The 21247-nt window shown below is 40.9% G+C and overlaps 1 protein-coding gene across 2 annotated transcripts in view; it reads left to right on the top strand.

Annotated features, from left to right (window-relative positions):
* The window catches only part of GOLM1 (golgi membrane protein 1), a 112551-nt gene that overhangs the window by 10922 nt on the left and 80382 nt on the right, over positions 1-21247 (top strand). The window lies entirely within an intron of this gene.

The following is a 21247-nucleotide window of genomic DNA, read 5'->3' as shown; positions in this document are numbered from 1 at the left end:
ATGCACTGTAGGAGCCCCAACCCTCTCATGGCAGATCTGAGATTAGATGCATCGTAAGGAACCCCAACCCTCTATAATAGTGTGTCTGAGATTAGATGCATTGTACAGCTGTATTTGGTACAATTTTCAAATGACCTGAAAATTGCAGAGAACCCTTTAGGTTCCTAGGAACCCTAGTTTAAAAACACTTGCATAGAGGGAGACCAAGTACAGTAATACTGTCCAATACATAGGAAAGTTATTACAATATTTTACTGTTCCTATTTACCAGCAACAAAGGAACGGGTATTTACATTAAGGATAGAAAAATGTGGCAGATACAGTAGATATGTTTAAACATGTCTGGACATCTTGATATTAAGGTGTGCAGGGTTATACAGTACATACCCAGCATTGCTTGCCTTTTAGTAAACTTCATAAGGGATATTTTTTTGCCCAACTGAGACATAAATGGCCAATACAGCTCAACCCCGTTATAGTGCGATCCGCTGCAACGCGGTCTAAACGTGGCTCCCGATTGTAAAAACATCTCCATTTTATTTATTTCTCTTTAAACATGCAATGCTTTATTGCTAACACACATACACACACATACACACACATACACACACATACACATACATACACACACATACACACACATACACACACACACACACACACACACTTTTAGCTTGGAGGTAGACAATTGGTAATAGTGGTGAGGGTTCTGAAAGGTCCTGGGTTCGATTCCTGTATGATATGGTATAATTTATAAAATAAATAAAATGATAATTTATACATTGTAATTAAAATATCATTTTATTTATTTTATAAATTATATCATATCATACAGTAACTCAACCCAGGACAATTCTAGACCAAACTTGCTACGCCCCAGAAGTGGTGTGATGTAATTAAATATAAAAATAAAACTTAACTCCAAAAATAAACTTAACATATTGAACAGAGTGCAGTCCACTGATGTATAGAGTCTGTGACAGCACACCAATTCTGTGATGTAGCAGATTCCGGTAAGTCTTCGCGTGGCAAAATTTACGCGATCTATAAATATACCCTTGTTATAATGCGGTCTCATTCTGTGGACCCCGAGGACCGCGCTATAACTGGGTTCAGCTGTATTTCACTGGTTGTTTTTGAAGTGAAACTTCTTTAGTGGCACCTATTCTGATGGGGTAAAACTGGAGAGTTGGGGGCGAAATGTGAAACGGAAGTGACGTCACGGCTCCCCATCCCCTCCACACGCCTGCTGTGACATGCAGCAGCGATAGCCGCCGGCGCCGCTCCTAACAGGCGCTGCTCCCCCCACACGGCCGATCACATATGCGGCGGCCGGCGGCGCCACTCCTATAGGCCGCCATTCTCCCCATATGTCCGCTGCAATGGCGCGCATGCGCATTACTAATGGCGACGACTACGGATTTCTGCGCATGCGCAGAAGCTGCTGGCAGCGGCACCGTTCCCCCAACCTGTCCGCTGCCATGCCGCGCATGCGCAGTAGTCATGGGGACGCAGAGGAAAGCCACGCATGCGCAGAAGCGGCTGGCAGCGGCGCAGTTCCCTGCCCGCTGCCATGCCGATGGACGTGGAGGGTGGGGGACCTATGAAGTGGGAGTGATGAGATCGGACCTGGCAACGATGTCCACATTAAAGGACACCAAATTGGCAACGAGACAGATACGGGCAACAGAAAAAAAGTTAACAGGAGAGACAGAGAGATTTGGGAAGATAGATATTCTTCTGTGTACTGGAAATATCTGATCTATACAAAGTCAGCAATATATCAGATTGTAAAATGCAGTGGTCACAGTACTAATACAACCTCAGTGGTGCTGTGCTTGAGTGCAGGAGAGAGCACAGTTATTTGAGCAAAGGACACTATAATAATGGTACTAATTTTACAAACCTCATGGTGTATTCATGCAGAATATAAAGGGTGAGACTATTTGTAAAACACATCTCAGTCACACGCACAGTCTCCCGCACACTCAGTCACACGGACCCTCACACGCACCCGCACACGCGGTCACACGCACACACGAGGAATTCACACTTAGTGCAAATAGCTAATACAGGGGATGTGTGCCGAGCACGCGCATTCTAAGTCAAATTTATTTGCGTTTTGTCAATGAAATTGTATTTTGATTTTTAATTAAAACATCACCAACACAAATACAATTTCTGTGACAAAAGTCAAAGAAGTTTCACTTACTATGCGCGTGCACAGCACACACAGCTTTTTTTTTATTGCTTGCCTTCCTCTGGATCAGTATAAATATATTTTAGAGTATGTCTATCTCACAGAGTTAGAATTTACGGTCACTAAAATGATCCCTCCTTTTATTCATTGAGGTGCAATCCCCCTCAAAAAAGACTTCTGAACATTACACAGGGAAGCAATGTTCAGCACCTTTTTCGCATTATTTTCTTTATGGATTGAGTTTTTCTTGAACATCATATTTCCCTTTCCCTTTTTGTTTCATAAGAAAAACAAAAAACAAAAAGCAGGCTAAGGCCAATCTCCAGTGTTAATAAAACACTGCTGAATGGCAAATTGTGACATCATTGAAGTACGTACCACTGCTTGCTTTCTCAATATCTAGTTCGTGCCAACCAGTTTTGACTGGCCAGTCTACAGAAAAAAAAACAAAAAATAAAACCTCTCAGCCATGAAGCAACTTACTGCCGTTTGTAACCGTGACACAACTAATATTGTTCATCCTTTTTTTAAACAGACAAAAAGTTTACTCTAGTTTTGCCATTTTTAAGTACTGTAGTTTTTGTAATGCCACTAGATCTAACTGGCCAACTTAAGTCCTTAAGTGCCACCAACATGTCAGGTTTTAAGGCTATCCCTGCTTCAGCGCAGGTGGTTCAGGCAGAATGCATAAAAAGTATAAATGTTGAAAAACAAGGTGATAGAAATATAAAAATACCAACCCTGAGCATACAGAGAGAAAATGTATCCATGTGCAAAGGTTACTGCTTATAATAAAAGGAGCAATAGTATATAATAAAATAGCTTATAATAAAACAATCATATAAAAGACGCTTACATTTGAGCTAAAAAAATCTTAGAGGAAGTACAGATATATAGTAGGCGTTAATACACAACGTGCCATTGTGAATGCATTAGCCACATGCTAAATAGGGGCGGGGTGCGCGCGCCAGCAGGTAAGATACCGCCTTCTACATCTGAACATGCAGCAAAGTCTGAAAGGAGTGTGACGGTAGGGGTAGCTGGGAGACCTAATAAAGAGAAATCACACCTAAATAAAACGTGCAACTCGGCTGTCCTAGTAATATTTCATCCAGCCAATGTCTTTAATATCTGGTGAAGAACAGGGAATGTGTAAATGTAACCCATGTCTGTAAGAATGTATTTCAAAGCATGTATTCGCAAAGGACGTGTTCCCAGATTCCTTACACCGTGTTAGCAATTCCTCCCAGATTAGATACTTGGTATTTGTGTGCTGATGGAATGAACATGTCAGCCCTGCAAGAAATTAAATTAAATATTCCACAGTTACTGTAATTTCTGTGGAGAAAGACTAAGCAATTCACTTAGTTGAAGCTCTCCATAGAAATAATAGGATTAAAACCAGAGTTGGGACAGCTTGGTATCCGGATCCTGTGTGGAGGTGAAAGGCTGCTGTTCAGATCTTGGTGTAAGAGCATTGTACTGCCCTGACTCTGAAGCTCCTACCCAGTGGGAGGTCTTGAGTGCCTTAGCTTTTGTGGCACCAACCTAATCCGTGCTCTGATTGGCCAGCAGCCCCATCTCATTTATAGGATAGCCACAGAGGGCTACAGTATATAAGGTTTGCTGCTGATCAGAGCATTGGTTACCCTCAGAGTGAGAGACACTATGGGAAGGAGTGTGGAGTTGGACTGTGACCAGCTGTGGATACATGTTAGAGGGGCTGCTGTGTGTTCAGCACTCTGATATCCTGAAGCAGAGAAGCGGACGGGGAAACCCATTTGAAGTAGGTCCCTGCACCACTGAAAAGTAGATCATTCCCCAGACCCACATAAGTGTGTATATTTTTGTATTTTGTGTTCTTGTGTGTTTCCAAGGTCTTCTCCAAAACAAACCTCATTTTATTTCACTGCCTTGTTTTGCCCTGTGACTGATCCCTTAAATATAAATGGTATTTAAAAGACCTGGTCTACCGTGACACGAGAGACCGAGAACCTTGTGCCTGAAGGATACCTTACTCCGCCTCAATACTATAACAATATTGTAAGGAGGTGAAAGGTCGTGTCCATTGGTAACCTTTGTTATTTTCTATGCCAGTGTAGCGGTGATTTAGGATTTCTACCATTTGTCATTTGTAATGAGGTTGATGTTGAATGTGTTCCATAGAAATTGTTGCACATGCAGGGTATTTTTGGCTTTGCTTGATGGTGCTCTAGAAGAGGAGGTGTAGTATAGTACAGGGAAGGCCAACACCAGTCCTCAAGGGCCACCAACAAAATTTTCTTCTGTATATTATTTAGGTCTTTCTGACAGATTTTAACCGGGAGAGTTTGGAAGAGATAGAGGAGTCTAGGTAGAATATTTATTTTAATGGTGGTTATTCTCCCAAACCAGGATATTATATATGGATTCCAAGTGGTTAAATCCTTAGCTATCTGGTCAAAAAAGGATTTAAAATTTGCGTTGTATAAAGTCGAGTAATCTTTTGTTAGTTGGACCCCTAGATATTTAATATGGTTCGAATTCCATTTAAAGTCGAAATTTAGTTGGAGTAATTTTACTAATTCTTTAGGGAGATTTAAGCTAAGGGCCATGGATTTGGAATGATTAATTTTATAACCTGTAAGGGAGCCAAATTCTGTTAGATCATGAAAAAGGTTAGGGAGGGATGTGAGAGGTTTTGAGAGCGTCAATAGTATATCATCTGCAAAAAGAGCTATTTTGAATTCTTCCTGGCCAACAGGAATACCCGCAATATTGGGATTCATCCTTATCCGGCATGCTAATGGTTCTATGGCTAAGGCAAACAACAGAGGTGAGAGCGGACAATCCTGTCTAGTTCCATTTGATATTGAAAAGGGATCAGATAAGGAGTTGTTCGTCTTCACCGTGGCCGTTGGTGTGGAGTATAGTGTGTTTATGCTATTTAATATTTTGGCTGTGAATTCCATCTGCAAAAGCGTAGCTGACGTAACCTGCCAGTCTAATCGATCGAACGCTTTTTCTGCGTCTAAAGAGAGTAATAGAGATGGGCACATTGTGTTTTGTGCTACGTATTAGATTCACTGTCCTAGTGTTGTCAAGGGCTTGTCTGCCCAGGACGAACCCCACCTGGTCCGGATGAACCAGTTTGGGGAGGATATTATTTAATCTGTTGGCTAAGATCTTTGCATAAAGTTTTAGATTAGTATTTAACAATGAAATAGGTCTGTAGCTAGAACACAGCAGAGGATCTTTCCCCTCTTTTGGGATTACCACTATGGTAGCGCGAAGCATATCCCTAGGAGGGGGAAGGCCTAGTAGCATCTCATTAAATACTTTGGTAAGAAATGGGAGGAGCATTGTGGAATATTTCTTGTAATAAATATTAGAAAATCCATCCGGACCAGGGACCTTCCCAATTTTCAGGGATTTTATGGCTTCCATAATTTCCAGGGGCTCTATAGTTTTTTCGAGGTTTATGATATCGTTCGGATCTAGAGTGGGGAATCGGCATTCTGCTAGATAATTTCGAATCTTTATTGATCTTTTGTTTTTAGCCGAGTCTCCCATTGAGCCTGGTAGGTTGTATAGGGATGTGTAATAGTCCTTAAATGCGTCGCTTATAATTTTGGGATTGTGGGATACTGAGCCATTTTTAGTGTGGGTGTTATGAATTTTAGCTTTAGCTTGTTTTTGCTTTAATTTGCGTGCCAGCATTCTATCTGCTTTATTACTTTTTTCATAGAATTTCTGTTGGGACCATCTTATAGCTCTTTCTGCGTTTGACACCAACAAGCAGAGATGGCAATTATTGGAGAGGAAATATCGCTAATTTGTTGGTCTATTAGTATATAGTCAATTCGAGAGTAGCTATTATGTTTGTGAGAGAAAAAGGAGAAATCCTTTACTTTGTTATTAACTAATCTCCAGGAGTATACCAACAATAGCTCCTTGGTCATAGATACAAGTCCCCGAGTAGAGGGAACTATTTTTTGTGGCGGAGGGAGACTGGGAGATTTATCTAAATTTGGGTCCATAATTGCATTTAGAGCTCCTACTTAAATTAAAAGGCCTTTCTGAACAGAGAGAGTTAATTTTGTTAGTTCTTGGAAAAAAGATTCTTGATTTTTGTTAGGGGCATAAGTGTTGACTATTGTTATATCAGTGGAGTCCAGTGACCCTGTAATAATTAGAATTCTCCCAGCGAGATCACTTTTAATTTTGTCTACTTTGAAGTTGAATTTTTTTTTTTTAAACGTATATTTTTTTATTTTTCAGGAAACATGGTAACATAAAAAAGGGGGGAAGAAAATGAGGGGGAGGGGGGTACAGAAAATAAAAGGGTTATGGGGTGGGAGGGGGTAGGGCGGTGGGGTAACATCCATCACTGGCTTCGTGCAAGAAGCAAACATTCCATAATACTTGTTGCATCCTATGCTAGGTCTAGATCTACCTAATCTTTAGTAGTTGTTTCTGGTTTCCTTTCTATTTTATGGTTCCTATTGGGTTCTTCCATTTGTAAGTCTCCCAGGGGTCCCATGTTGTCAAGAAGGTGCTGTATCTGTCGTGTATTAGGCTTGTAAGTCTCTCCATCGTCATTATATAATTTATCTTGTGCAATAACTCATTGATCGGGGGGGGGGTCGTTCTGTTTCCAATGTCTTGCGATTAGGGTTTTGGCTGCGGAGAGGATCTGCGTTATCAAAAAGTCTAATTTTCTCTCAAGTCCCTCGGTCGGCTTTAGTAGGAGCACTGTTTCTATATCCCATGTTAGCTCCACCCCTGTTGCCCCTTCTATTAGGCGTCTAATTCTTGCCCAGAATAGGATGATTTTGGGGCAGGACCACCATATATGTTTAAATGTACCTATTTGACCGCAAGTGCGCCAGCACATAGGGGAGGTTAGCGGAAAAAAGGAATGGAGGCGAGCTGGTGTGTAGTACCATCTGTGTAGGACTTTCAGGTTTGTTTCCCTGATCAGGGAACATCGGGAAGCTTTAGCTATCCTTTCGTGGATTTCTACCCAGTCCTCTTCCTCTAGGGGGTTTCCTATATCGTGTTCCCAGTCTAGGATATTTTTGCTTGTTTGGTCATCATATTGTTTCAAGAGTGTCTGATAGAGTTGGGCAATCGTCCCTTTATTGTATTGACCTCTTTGGAATAGGCTCTCAAAGTTGGTGAGTGGTCTATTCCAAGTGTCACTTGGTTGAATTGAGGAGACATAGTGGGCCAGTTGTATGTATTGGAATATTTGTGTGGTTGGGATATTGTATTCCTCTCTTATTCCCATGAATGATTTAACTTTTCCTCCTTGCTGCATGTCTCCTAACTTAGAGAGCCCTTTCTCGTCCCATTGCTTAAAGATATTTGAGTTGTGAGCTGGTGTAAATTCGGGGTTGGATCCAATGGGTGTTAGGGGTGAGGGGATGGAGGTGATCTGCCTGTGCTTGCAGTTTTTATCCCAGATGTTTAGGGAATGCAGTAAGACTGGGTGGGCTCTATAGGCTATTTGTCTGTTCCCCTTTTTTACCCATAGAAGAGACGCTAACTCCTTTGTCCCTGCTTCCGCCCTCTCTATATCCACCCACGGCTTTTTCCCTGGGGCTGCGGACCAATAGATTAGTGGGCTTAGTCTAGCCACTTCATAGTATTTTGCTAGGTCTGGTTGGCCCAGGCCACCTCTGGCCAGGGAGAGGGCCATCAGCTTCTTCTTTATCCTAGGTTTTCTACCGTTCCATATAAATTTAGTTATCTCTTTTTCCAGATCTCTGATTACATAGGTTGGAACCGTTACTGGGAGCACTTGGAATAGATAAAGTATTCTAGGTAATAAGTTCATTTTCACTGATATTATTTTACCCGTCCAAGATATCTGGTATCTTGACCAGGATTCCAAGTCTTTTTTCAGGTTTTTAATAAGAGTCGGGTAATTTTCCCTGTAGATATCATCGTATAGTCTCGTAATGTATATTCCTAGATATCTCATTTTGTCTGGCATCCATTTTATTGGGAATTTTTTCTTTAGTGCGCTTTCTAGTTCTTGAGGTATATGTAGGCCTATAGCCTCTGATTTTGTGTTGTTGACTTTAAAGTTTAAGAGTGTGCCAAATTCGTCTAGCGTGTCAAATAGGTTTTTTAATGAGGTATCTGGGTTAGTCAGAGAGAGTAAAGTATCGTCCGCAAATAGCGACACTTTATATTTATATATATAGATATATATATATAGATATTGTTTCCTATAGGGACACCTTCTATCCCTTGGTTCTCTCGTATTCTTGAGGCTAATAACTCTATGCACAAAGCGAATAGCATTGGGGAGAGTGGGCACCCTTGCCTGGTACCGTTAGAAACTGCGAATGGTTCTGAAGTGTAACCTGAGGTGCGAACTGTGGCTATTGGGTTGGAATATAGCGCCTTAATGCCTTTAATAAAGTTTACATGTAGGCCCATCTCTCTGAATACCCGGAACATAAAGGGCCAGGCCACTCGGTCAAAAGCTTTCTCAGCGTCTAACCCCAGAATCAGGGTAGGACGTTGGTTTTTGTTACTGTTATGGATAATGTTGATTACTCTCCTGATGTTATCAGAGGCCTGCCGTTCTGGGGTGAACCCCACTTGGTCGGGGTGGACCAAGGAATTTAATACTCTGTTCAACCTGGTTGCTAAATTTTGGCGAATAGTTTTATGTCTGTATTGATCAGAGAGATGGGCCTATAACTGGAGCATAGCGTCGGGTCTTTTCCTTCCTTTAGTATGAAAATGATAGAGGCCTATAGGGACTCTTTTGGTGGTGCTTCTCCGTCTAGGATCTTATTGAACCAGCGGATCAGATATGGCTTCAACGTGTGTTCGAATTTCTTGTAATAAAAATTAGTGAACCCATCTGGGCCCGGGGCTTTGGAGTTCTTGAGAGATTTAATGGCTGCTGAGACCTCCTCTGATGTTATCGGGGTTCCTAGTTGGGCTGATTCTGATTAGTCTAGTTTGGATAGTTTTGTTTTTTTTATGTATTCGTCTAGCTTTGCATCGAGCCCCCTGTTGTCTCTATCGGGGTTTGACAAGTTATATAAATTACTGTAGTACTGGACAAACTCTTTATTAATTTCAGCCGGGTTGAGTGTTAGGCTATCTTGATTGGTTTTTATGCTGTATATATTGAGGTTTGCTGTTTTACTGCGGAGTTTTGCCGCCAATTGTCTGTCTGCCTTATTGCCTTTTTCATAAAAAGTCTGGTTTGTCCATCTCATTGCTTTTTATGTATCTTCAATCATTATGTTTTTAAGTTCCCATCTATCCTTATCTATCACTGCTCTAACTGTCTGTTGGGCTTTGTTTGTAGGACTCCTCGTTTTCTCTGATACTATTGTTTAGTTTATTTATCCTCTTGTTTTTTCCTTTTTCCTATGGGAGGCAATACTGATTATCTTGCCTCTCAGAGTAGCTTTATGCGCCGCCCATAGTGTACAGTCGCTGACTTGCCCATTATCGTTTATTGTGAAGTAGTCCTGTATAGCCTTTCCTATAGCTTTTTTAGTGTCTGGTAACCTGAGCAGTAGGTCGTTCATTCGCCAGTGTGTGCCCGTCAGCCTTTGGTGTAGGTCTCTTATAGTTAGTGAAACCGGGGCGTGGTCTGACCATGTTATATTGTCTATTTCTGCCTTTATTATCCGATCCGCCAGTTCTCTAGATACAAGTATATAATCAATGCGAGTGTATTGTTTATGCGGGGGGTGAGTAGAACGTAAACCCTTTGGTTATGGGGTTCATTAGTCTCCATGCGTCGACCAGCCCACCCAGTCTAATGCTATGTTTTAGAGCGGTTGAGCTCTTCCGTCTCGAGTATTGCTCTTTGCCCTTGAGCTTCGCCTGATCTTTGTTGCAATCTATAACTGTGTTGAGATCACCTCCAATTATTAAAGCTGCAGGTCAGTCTTTTTTTATTTTTTTTAAATTTATTTTTTTACTTCAATAGTTTCATGTGTGCAATCTCTAATTACTTAAAGAACTGTATAGCTGCAGGTCAATTCATTCTCCATGTATTGATAGGCGAAATTTGGTGACATAATTAGTGAAGGGATCTGTTTTTCTTCTGCTTCTGTCTCTGTGGAAGCTCATGAATATTCATGAGCACTCCTGCACTGACATGTGCTAGAGGGAGGGCAGGACTGACAAAGGGGTGTGCCAGGGCTTGTGACAGCACATGAAGGGGCAGTGCCTTAGCAAATGGCTGTTAAAATAGAATACAAGAAAATTGGTCTTTCAAAGTTGTTTTTTTAAAAACAGAAAATGCTAAAAGTATTTTTTCTTACTACAGAACTGATTTATTAAAAAAAACACACATGTAGGATATTGACTGAACCTGCAGCTTTAAGTAACCCTTCTTGTATTGGCTTATCTCGAAAGCCTCATTAATGTAGCTTTCTTGATCTGTGTTGGGGGCATATGGGCTTACAAGTGTTAGTTCTATTGTGCCTAGTTTACCTGATACAATTAACATTCGCCCGGCCTTGTCTCTCTTTATTTTTTCTACTGCAAAGGGGATACTAGTTCTAATCAGGATGGCTACTCTCGCTTTTTTGTCTGTCGCTGGTGAATGATAGATTTGGTGAAAGTTTTTGTCTCTTAATCTAACCATGTCTGCTCTATTCAGGTGTGTTTCTTGAATCATGTGTATATCGCTTTGTCTGTTTTTGAGGTCTCTGAACAATAGTCTCCTTTTCATGGGAGAGTTCAGTCCCCTGACATTCTGCGTTGTTATTTTTAATACTTTAGCCATATGGTGGTTTAAAATTTCGTGTGTGGGTGTGTTAGGTCCAGTCTACCTGACCAGACCTTAGAGCAGGCAACTTCTTCTACTCGACCCGGGGAGATTCATCACGCAGCTGCTATATGCTTCTGGTCTCAGATATGATAGTCGAGCTCGGAGAAGCAAAGACTCAATGCACACAAGGTAGCCGAGTCATCACTTCTGGTTTTAATATGCCAAGAGAGGAATATTTATACAAAAGGCAAGGACAATACATCGTGTGTCAATTTCATACATCTGTTACAAATTCAATTCCAATGTATAGATCATACATCTAAAATGACATATACCATCTGGCCTACATTAGTAGAAATAGGGATCAAAGGTCAATAACTACTAATGGGGTCAGAAACAAGACTAGTGATCTTGTTTCTTATGTAATAGATATCCTGGGACATCTGGTCCACAGCTAGAATACTTTTACCATTTGGTCTCTGAGAGAACAAAGCTTGACGCATATTTATTTTAACCTGTTCAGTCCCTGAAAAGAACAGAGCTGGCAGATACAGTTTTTAACCTTACATTCCCTCCTTTTGTTCTGGAAGAACAATCCAATCGACCAGTCCCATTTATTCTTCTACACACCACTCAGGAGAGGAAAAACTCCAAGGGAGAAACCTCTAAGAGACCATGGGGATGCAGAAACCTATCTCTTTTAGGTACCTCGTTTGATAATCAGAGATGAACATATGGGTGGTTGACGAGTACCAAGACTATTGGTATCTCTCGCTCTCATTGTGGGAGACATATACATAATGGTAGAAGCAGAAGCAGAAGCAGCTTTCTTTTGGCAAAAATAGAGCTGATTACACTTTTAGCCATCTGAATTAACATATACACACAAAGTAATAAACTTGCGATTGCCATGATTCCATAAAGAATTTTCAATCCCAACGCACCTAGCCAATTTCCAAGACCAAATGTCCAATCGAACCCTTTTGGTTCCTCTCGCATTCTAGATTGAATTTCTGGTAGAGTGTCCATGTCATGATGTATACTTTTTGATTGGTCATCAATATAAACACAACATTCTTTACCTACTAACTTACAAACCCCTCCTTGTGCTGCCAACAGATAATCTAATGCCATACAATTTTGCAATACTGTTGCTCTAATTTGTTGCTATTTGCTACTGAGTCTTAAAATAGCGTCTTTAGTATCGTTAAAAACGGCATCTATATTGACTACTAAAAAATCCCCTTTTGCATATAAATCATACATTCCTAAAAAGGTATTAGACCTCCCGCAACTCTCTTAACTGAGCTACTTTTAATAATTAATGCCTTTCAATTTCGTATCCTTTGCTTAGGTAGGGGGAACATTATTTAAATTCTATTTATGAGCATAAGTGGGGGTTGGTGTGGGTTAATATTTCCTAGGAGCGACTGCCCAACACATACATCTTACATACTACATTTACTCAGAATATCGGAACAGACAAAATGGATGCCATAGTCAAAATGGCTGACTTGTGATCCTTTCCTTGTGGTTGACACACACCCTTCCCACCTTCCTCATATCCAATCTTCTCAGCCCCCTCGTATCCTTTAGAGACAGTCTTTTTAAAGAACGGTTAACCATATCATAGTCCTGCTGGACCAAAAAAATAGTCCCATAGTGCATAACTTGATTCCTATCTGGCCATTGTATCGGCCCAGTTGATTTCTTTTTTGGTCTCTTCTTCTGGGGGACTGCTGACATTTTCATCACCAAAAAGAGACATAGCATCGGTGGGGGGGTTGCAACACACTTCTGGACCAAAGTATTGCTGTTCATAACACAGAGAGTAATGAGTAGGACAAACATACATACAAAAACATCCACTAGCTTCGCTCCCAGCGAAATAATCTAACCACCAAGTCCCAACAAATCCCAACCCTCATCTCTACCTTTAAACACTAAAATCACTTTCCCAAATAACATAACCTGGTCTAGTTGCAGGATAATACTTTATCTATCCTTCTATCACAGAGTCAATAACTTCCCTAGGGCAAAGTCATATTTCTACTCCCTTCGTAACCAGTTTCTTTTATATATATATAGTTCTACAAATATCTTATAGCATTCTTGTCTTTTTTCAAGGGGTTAAATATAACTCTCGTGTTCCTGGGGTGCAACTTATTGGGTATGGATAGTACATTGGGTTACATTGCACATAAGATGTGGGCTTTGTTTACCAGGATTCCATTATATAACAAGAAGGTATGCATATATGCTATACACAGGACAATAAAACAAAAGACATATTATTAAACAAAATATTCCTGTTACTACCCTATCATCTTAATGTGAACACCACTTATATAAACCTAACAGCATAAACATTGTTATTAAAATAATAAAACCTGTAAAAAAGGTTATTAAAAAGTTCAAAGTTCATATATTGAGGTCCGGATTTCTGGTACGAACTTTTCTCCTTCTTTGGTTAGTGCCGGGTTTTATTGTGACCCAAAACACCAACTGAAAATAACTGTGTCTTTAGGCCTTCCCTTCTGTATTGAGGTTTAATTTTGAAGCGACTGTGGGTGCACTTATGTAACATGGATCCAGGAAAATACTCTGACGGGGTAGCATCTGGAATGGGCCTCTCCGCTTTAGATGAAAAGCGCTTTTGCGTCACCTTTATCTTCATCTAATTAGAAGGACTGCACCTGAACATGAGACACTCAAACAATTGCATTAGTTTCACACAATAGACGCTGATTAAAATCGTCTGTTTAGAGCATAATCATACAACATTAAATCTAAAATGTACCTGGGGCGACCATTGGTTTTCCCATGAGAAAAATTCTTTCTGATTGTCACGGTAGGCCAGGCCGAATACAACTTTATATTTAAGGGATCAGTCACAAGGCAAAACAGGCAGAAAAATACATTGCGGTTTATTCGGATAGGACCTTGGAAACACACAGAAACACAAGAAACAGAGAATATACTTTGGGGGACCTTATACTTATTAGGGAAATAACTTGGGGGGATTTGGGCTCAAAATCAAGAAGTCTGGGGGACACAGGGAAGCCCTGGTGTAATTCACCCTGCGCACTGTCAAATCATGCCTGCTTGCTGGGGAAAATTAAGTGACTACCAGCACTTTGGACCCCTCACTCCTGCAACCATAATAATTATATTTCCACCCAAATATCCCCCTAAAACTGACACACAAAATTTCACAGTTCAAGGGCTAATGGAACATGACATAGGAAATAACAGGGTCAGTTCACTTTCAAGCACTCCATATCTGAGCTGGGGCATTGGAATGCTTATTCACATGCTAATTCACCAACCTGGGTTTAAATCACAGGACAAGCACAATGCATTGTATGTTTAAAACACATACAACCAACATGTAGACACAAGAGCTTGCACTCCACCATTTGCACCTATCATGTGGGGTTCTAAAACCTTCTCTTCTCTAAGACACCAGCTAAGAATACCTTGCTGACAGGCCAAAATATCCCCTCCGTTTTCTATCATGTGCCAGGAGACTGCTCTGCAGCTATTTCTCATAAGGGGCCACCCATACAAGGCAATCCACTTATAAACTCGCACAGACAGCTGCAGTCCCATGAGGCAAAGGGAATACACAGAGAATGCATTAACTAGCACACTGGTCTTACACAGTTAATCCCACATACACAGTTCCTAGCTTATACCCCTATGGGGGACAGTATCAAAGGGAAAAATTATAGGCAACACAGTAAGGTACAATATTAGACCCAAGAGCTGACAATCTCAGCCCTTGCCATTCGGTTTCAGGGGCAGCCAGCAATAATAACAGCAATAACACCCTCCTTTTGTTCACTTTTATTACATGTGAACAATATCACATAAAGGATAACAGCATTTAAAGCATAACCTTAATGGAATTGCTTGACGTATAGCAAAACTAACCTGAAACCTTTGGGTATAAAATTTACATTAAAAATCTCAAAAAAAACCCTACTGAATATAAATATAATCTGCTATAGTCTTCTGACATAAACTTTTAGAACACCAAATAACATCTGGTTTGCTGAAAGAACAACCTGTAGCATAAAAACCTCATAGACACAGATTTAAAGGTGGGACACATTTGAGAGAAAAAGATGGTTAAAAAATGATAAAATATTAAATATTTGATCAACTTTGCAGAAAAATAATTCCACATAGAACCCTCTAGTATACTGGCAGACCTGGCTAGGGTCCCTTTTCCATGTCTTTTTTTTTTTTTTTTTACTGCTATTTCAGGGTCTGCACACTTATAAGAACCTCAGCACTAGAGTTTTTTTTTTTTTTTTTTTTTTTTTTTTTTTTTGTGCTGATTACATTGGACTAGTGGTTACTTTATCCACTTCACTGTTCGCACTGCAAGGCACTAGTTTAGTGATTCTATGCAGTTAATCAGTGATCCAGAACATTACATTGTGCTCATACTATAGGTTCTGAGCATTTAATATCTGTTTTAATTCCCATCATTTTACACGGATATTAAAGATTTAAGTTTTAACCACTTTATTACCCACCCACCAGGTGTTTAGAGTGCTCATTCTAGGTTACTGTCCTTTGTTCATTTGAACTCTATATTAATCAATTTACAACTGTTTCCATTTCAAGCCATATAACAAGCTCAAATAACTTCTGGGCTTCCTGCCAAAACCTTGTAACAAAAAAAAGGTTAATTACTGGTTACTGCAATACAATTTAGGACAGCTTGAAATATGCAGCTCGTCACAGAGCCCGATAATGTTACTGGTATTCAAAAATTACAACTGGATCTTTGTTTAACAGAATATTATAGACTTAATATATACTTTAGACAGTTTTAGTTACTGGTTATACACAAAAAGAGCACAGAGTGCAGACACAAAACAAACAGAATTTTACGCTTCATTCACACATTCAACCAGTTTTTACAAAAATAACAGACACATATTTTCTCACCTATTCTAATAAATAGGAAAACAAAACAATTTGATCCTGCAGACTAAATTTATAAAGATATCCTTTTTTTTTATATCATAATTAACTTTTTTAACTAATTTTAAAATGCTGAGCTTCTAGTTAGCTTTGTGTCTAGAATATATTTCGCCTGTTATTTCTATATAACATATTCACCTGATTTTATCTGTGGAGATTTAGAGAAAAAGAATTGTAATTCTGTTTAAGGAAATAAATCGCCTGGCCAGTACGATAAACATCCTTATTATTCCAGTGACAGAACTGTATACAAAAATAATTAATCCTTTCTTTATTCTTTTTTTCTCCACAGATACCCAAAACTTTCCCCTTTCCAGTATTAATTAGTTTATATTATAATGGGGGTGTACTCCTTTTAAAAATTAAATTTCAACATGAGCAATTAATTATATTCTTATTTTAGAAGCACTTGCCCTGAATAGTAATTTTGTATACATACAATAAACCGTTTTTCTTATTATTCAATGCAAATAACACTTTCATATGGATAGAATTCACTCAGATTCTTACAAGCACACACACAGGGATTACATACAATCAACCTTTTTATCATATTCATGCCTGAAAATGTAATAAAAACATTCTAATGGAAAAAGAAACCTATACCTGTTATACTCTTGTTTTCCACTTTTCAATTCAGACGGGAAAATATTATTAATTCAACTTAAAATACACTCATACTTGGTTAATGTGGCACAAATAATTTGGGTTTGCATGTCTTAAAATTAAATTGGAAAAATTATATGTTTCTTTCTTTCTCTCTCCTAAGAGCTCTGCTCACTTGCTAACAACATTTCAACAAAAAGAAAACCATCTCTGTAACTTGTCCTATAAAACAAAATTCTTATTATTTCAACTTTCTAATTCTTGTCTCTCTCTTTTTTTCTTCTCTGTCTTCAACATTCCTGTTCCTTTCCTGTGTAACAAATCACTGGGGGAAAAAAAGGTGGGGGCTAGAGCGGCTTATACATGCAGGCAACGTGAGAGGGAGACAGACAAAAAAAAATCTTTTATCTTCCCAGCTTTGTTGCTGTGCTTGAGAGTTAATTGAGGCACCTATGCCACACTGCATTCATCCATAAGGGTTATTTTAACTCATCCTACAGTACATTTCTTCATACAGTATACCTATAATCCCATAAACAATTTATAAAAGAATTTTATCTTAACAAGCATACAATAAGGTTAGTCTTATCATTCTTAATATCTTAACCTAAACAATTATTAGCTTATCCTAAATTACCATCATATCTGAGACACCATATCAGTACAGCCCGTTTCAATTAAACAAATGGGACTCCAACCCTTTGTTATATAAATCGGAGACTCAAACTCTCGATTCTCAATTAAACAATTGGGACTCCAACCCTTTGTTATATAAATCGGAGACTCAAACTCTCGATTCTTCTGCCCTATAAAATTTAGGTTCTTTAGATTCGCAGAGAAACGGTGAGAAACAATAAAAAATGTTTTTCTCACCTTTTTTCTGTGCAAATCCCACTTTTTTCTGACACCATTTGTTAGGTCCAGTCTACCTGACCAGACCTTAGAGCAGGCAACTTCTTCTACTCGACCCGGGGAGATTCATCACGCAGCTGCTATATGCTTCTGGTCTCAGATATGATAGTCGAGCTCGGAGAAGCAAAGACTCAATGCACACAAGGTAGCCGAGTCATCACTTCTGGTTTTAATATGCCAAGAGAGGAATATTTATACAAAAGGCAAGGACAATACATCGTGTGTCAATTTCATACATCTGTTACAAATTCAATTCCAATGTATAGATCATACATCTAAAATGACATATACCATCTGGCCTACATTAGTAGAAATAGGGATCAAAGGTCAATAACTACTAATGGGGTCAGAAACAAGACTAGTGATCTTGTTTCTTATGTAATAGATATCCTGGGACATCTGGTCCACAGCTAGAATACTTTTACCATTTGGTCTCTGAGAGAACAAAGCTTGACGCATATTTATTTTAACCTGTTCAGTCCCTGAAAAGAACAGAGCTGGCAGATACAGTTTTTAACCTTACAGGGTGTTTGCCGTAGGCAGCTTGTTGTTAGGGGGTGCCTTGTGGAGATTTTTCGGATTTCGGGACCGTATCACAAATATTTTTGTGGTTGTGTGCCTTTAGGTGTAATCCAGTGTGGCTGAACTGGGGAGAACATTGGGGGAGAACAAAAGTAACCTTGGGGGATTTTAACGTGGAGTGGTGTAGTGCCCTCTGGTGCTTTGGGCCTTTGACTCTGCGTTTGGGGTGTTTGGGACATGCAGGGTCAAGAAAAAGGGGGGAAAGTGTGTGTGGGGTGCAGTGTGGTACTTGCAGTCTGGAGAGTATTGGTTGTAAACAGTAGTCAGCTCCGCTTGGACTTCCGTCGGTGAGTCGTATTGTTGAACAATCTTCTTTTCTACTAAGACTGACTGGAACTAAAACACAGATGTAGGGAGGGGAAATACAACAATCAAACTTTTGGATCAAACATGTTAAACAGTTTTAAGCACAGTATAAAAATGTAACTATCTAAGCTAAACCAAATCTGTGAAGGCTTAATAATGGCTTAAACCTTATGCTCTCAATTGTTTAGTTATACTGTGCTTTTTTTTCCTCCCTTTTTTTTAAACCTTTTCCCTCCCTCCTCCCGCTCCCGGTAGTTCGTGTCTTTGTATTTGGATCAACATACAGTTTCGGGACTGGGGATTACAGTTGAGGTAGGAATGTCTCTCTTGTACTTTCACAGCTTTGCCGTGTTCTGGTTGTTAAGCCTCAGCTCTTGGGGCTTGGTGGGTTATCCTGGGTTATCCCTGGACCACCTTTCGCATCTTGGTCGCGGAAAAGCCTTTCCTGTATCTCTTCGTAGTTCTTCTGGGATCTCCAGTCCTAGCGCTGTGATGAATTCCGGACCTTCCTCTGGGGTTCTCAGGGTGGCCTGTTTTCCTTTGTTGGTGGCGTGGAGATGGAAGGGGAAGCCCCATCTATATCTGACGTCTTTACTCCTCAGGAAGCCTGTGATGTTCTTGAGTTCTCGTCTTATGGCCATGGTTGTTGGCGCGAGGTCCGGGAAGATTTGCAATTCCGTGTCCTCAAAAGAGATTTTATCTAGGTTTCTGACTTTGGTAGAAATTTCCTCTTTGGTAGAGAAATAATGAAACCTTGTGATTACGTCTCTAGGCCCTCTGTTTTCAAATTCTCTCGGCCTGTAGATTCTATGGGCTCGGTCCAGTTCCAGCTTTGCATCGGCGATTTCTGGGAGTATGCTCCGAAAAAGTCTATTTAGGTATGGTTTGATTTCCTTGCTAAGGACTGTCACCGGGATGTTGCGAATTCTAAGATTGTTCCTCCGAGATCTATTCTCTGCCTCTTCTTGGGCGTCTTGAAGGCGGGAAATCTGTTTTTTCATTTGGGTTATATCCTCATCCGTCGCCGCTTGTCCTTCAGTAACTGTCTCCATGGCCTCCTCCAATCCTGTCGTCCGCTCCTCTACCTCTACGATCTTGGTGTGTAGGCACTTCATTGCGGTTTGCAACTCCTCATGAAACGCCTGTTTAATTTCTTTAACCCAGGTTTTTAGTTCTTTCCTGATATCTGGGTGCTGATCTGCTTCTGACCCTGAGTCCGAGTCCGAGCGATCTTGAGCTTGTGCGGCTTTCTCTTTGCCCGTTGGCGGGGGCACCGCGTTCCTTCTGGTGAAGAACGTGGAAGATTCCGGCTTCCCTGGCTTTTTAGGGGGGGCCATGCCGTCTGCGTTCAGCTATGAGGTGTAGAGGTCAATCAGGTCCGGGTCTTCCTCTTTTATATTGGTTGCTAGGTTGTCTTGGATACGGGGAGCTGAGGGTGGTTCTTGTCCTTTTTTTCTGGGCTCGCAGCTATCCCACATATGCACCCCCACACTTGGGCATTCTGTTAGTCCATGGGACTAGTTGCTTGGTTCTCTGTTTCGTCTCATCGGGTGAAAGGGGGGGGAGGGGAGGGGCGGGTGCGCACATTCACTCCGCTCTTTGTTAATTATTCACCTTTTCCACTGTACAGAACTTTCAGTGCTTTTCAGGCCCCCTTGAACTGTGATTTTTATTATTTTGTTTGTAGTGATTATTTTATCTGGACTCTCTCCCTTTAAGAGCCAGTGGCGGCCATCTTGGATTACCTAGTAGGAGACGGCTGCAACAGAGGAGTTCTCGTTCTTGGCTGGTCTGCCCCCTTCACTTCTCTTTGCAGAGAGGGGTGTCCTGCTTTCTCTGCTACAGAGGGGGGGTGGGCAAAGGTTGAGGGGTTAATGGTGTCCGGCTCTGCGCTGCCCCAGGAGGGCTCCGGCTCCAAAATGGCCGTCTCCCGCCCCCTACTGTCCGCGAGGCCCTCTCCGGTCCGTCCTGAACCGTCCCCCCTCCCTCTATACCTCTGCCGTCGGTGCGCAGCGGTCCCCGCTTCTTCGGCTCTGGTTTGGGATTCCGCCTCTGCTGCCCGGTGCTCCACTGCAGCCTTCGGTGCGCTCCTGTTCAGGCGCGTGCGGCGGCCATCTTGTGCACTCGGCTGTATGGGAGGCTCGCGCTGCCAGTGTCTGCAGGTGCTCGGGTCCCGTTTCTCCGTGGGCTTCTCGGCCTGGATGTCAGCGGTCGGTGGTGTGTGGTCAGCGGATGTTATGGGCCGTCCCTGGGCTGTTTTAGCTGACTTTTGGCTGGGATTGTGTGGGTTAAACTCCGTTTGGACGGAGCTAATCTTCCCTGCGACTTGCTCGCTCTGCGTCCAAGCCACGCCCCTGAAGTTTAAATTTTTATGGAAAAGTGTAGCTACGCCATTTTTTTTCGTGGGAACTGATGAGTGGTAGACTAGAGGGTAGTCATTGCTGGACGGTAGTGATTGATCTTCCTTTTTCAAATGAGTTTCTTGTAGCAAAATTATATCTCCTGCCAGTCTTTTGGCTTCCGAGAGGGCAATACGTCTCTTTCGGGTTTTAAGCCTTTTTTAAGCCTTTGTTGTTTTGGGATATTATATTAATTGGCATGGTGGTGGTTCAGGGCTCTATAATAGAAATGAACAGAGTGATAACTTACATATAGTTGAAGAGTCGGTAGACCCGTCTTCAGAAACAATCTGGTATGGGGACATATACAACGAGAGATATACATATTACCAGTGGTTGACAAATCACCAAAAAATCTACTCGCCACACAAAAAAATCTACTCGCCACCTAGTACCAAACGTGTGCTGCTTGGGCCAATATTTACTCGCCCGGGGGTTAAATCCACTCGCCCGGGGCGAGCAAATGTATAGGTTTGTCGAACACTGCATATTACTACA

The sequence above is a fragment of the Ascaphus truei genome, chromosome 1 (assembly GCF_040206685.1).
Source record: "Ascaphus truei isolate aAscTru1 chromosome 1, aAscTru1.hap1, whole genome shotgun sequence".
Classification (NCBI taxonomy): Eukaryota; Metazoa; Chordata; class Amphibia; order Anura; family Ascaphidae; genus Ascaphus; species Ascaphus truei.
This window is presented reverse-complemented; position numbering and strand designations above follow the sequence as displayed.